Source organism: Chrysochloris asiatica, unplaced genomic scaffold (genome assembly GCF_000296735.1).
Source record: "Chrysochloris asiatica unplaced genomic scaffold, ChrAsi1.0 scaffold00087, whole genome shotgun sequence".
In the NCBI taxonomy this organism is placed as follows: Eukaryota; Metazoa; Chordata; class Mammalia; order Afrosoricida; family Chrysochloridae; genus Chrysochloris; species Chrysochloris asiatica.
The window spans coordinates 2,615,832-2,617,603 of NW_006408605.1; positions in this window are offsets into that span (position 1 = coordinate 2,615,832).

The window sequence follows — 1,772 nt, forward strand, 5'->3', positions numbered from 1 at the left end:
GGTTGGAAGGAACTCAAAGTATGACTGCCTCCTCAAAGTAGAGTTGACCTTAATGATGTGAATGGAGCAAAATATTCAACAATACAGCAAGTACCATGCACTGCCAGAAGAACAAATGAATCTGTCTTTGGAAAAGTACAGCCAGAATGTATCTTAGAAACGAGGATGACGAGACTTTGTCTCATGTACTTTGGACATGTTATCAGGAGGGATAGATGCCTTCTCAGTGCCTGGAGAAGGACATCATGCTTGATAAAGTAGAAGGTTAACAAAAGGAAGACCCCCAACACGATGGACTGACACAGTGGCAGCAAGAATGGTACAAACATAACATTTGTGAGGATGGTGCAGGACCAGGCAGTACTTCATTCTGTTGTGCCATAGGGTCACTATAAGTTGGAGTTCACTCAACAGCACCTAATAACAAGAAGTAGTGGGGAGATGAGTCAAGAGGAAAGCAGATTCTTAAGTGTGTATTAAATATTGCTGTTAATATGTAACAAAATGTGATAAATGTTGCTTCAAGGATATGAAAATTCTTCCCTCTTTAAGCCTGTCCTCTTAAATTAGGCACTTATCTTGTTCATTAAATTAATTTCCTACAGATCACTCAGAAATGCTTCAAAATAAAAATAGATTTTGTTCACAGTATTAATTTACAGTTAAGCCTGCTAGAATATCTGACACCACCATTTTCAAAGTAAATGTGATAATCAGTTTTACTAAAAAGAATTAAGCGACTGTTACTTCAGCCTTTGCAGTACTTTAACCTAAGCTGAACAATTTGACACCCAAACTTAAAAACTTTGGAAATTTAAAGAAAACAAACAAACAAAACTCTTCTAATACAATACACCAGATGGCGCTGTATTCCATCTTTCTGAGAAGCAGTCCTTGAATCCAAGATGTGTATTTCCATTCAACAGAAAAGAAAGTGCCTGTGGAATGCTAAGCAGATGGCAGCATGCTTACACTCCCATAGAGAAGCTTGCCATTCCAGGTCATAACCCTGGTTTTTGAAGCAATATCCATATCCAAATGGGTTTTGCCTCCTAAATAGTCACTGCGGGAGATGGATGATTTGGAAGGCTAGGCATATATTTCATTGTTGGAACATTGAGCTCTGCCATTAAAATTGCCGTTAAAGCCTATGTCCTATTATTATCATTATTTTTCAATGTTTTATTGTGAATTATGTGATAGAGTACATGGAAGAACATTAGCTTTAAATTCATCCTATCTTATATCGTTTCATTGCCATGGTTACAATTCCTTTCATGCATCATCAAACAACCAAGGGTTGTTTGCACACAGCTCCTCTCCTTCCTTGGGTTGAGAATCATCCAGAAGCGCCATCTCTCCATGTCATCATCTCTGCTTCCATCATTGGTGTCACTGCTTCTCTGGGTAGGGTCCCGCACTCCTCTCTTCTCCCTTGATGGTCCCAGGGACCTCTGCTCATGAACATCAAAGTCAACGACTCCCCTCCTTTTGCTAAAAATATCTAACTTTCCAGCCCTCACAGTCAGTCCTGATAGCAGTTATTTGCTGTTGTACCACAAAAGACTTATCCTCATCTCCTTTCATCAGCCCCACCCGGACAGATTGGATGCTACTCAGTGGAGATTCTACCTACGTCCATGCCCTCTGGATCTAGGCTTCCTCTTGAAAGTTTGTAAGCCAGTTACTTTCATTCCATCGTATATCATCTCATTGCCATGGTTCCAATCCCCTCCATGCATCATCAACCACTCAAAGGGTATATCCCAGAA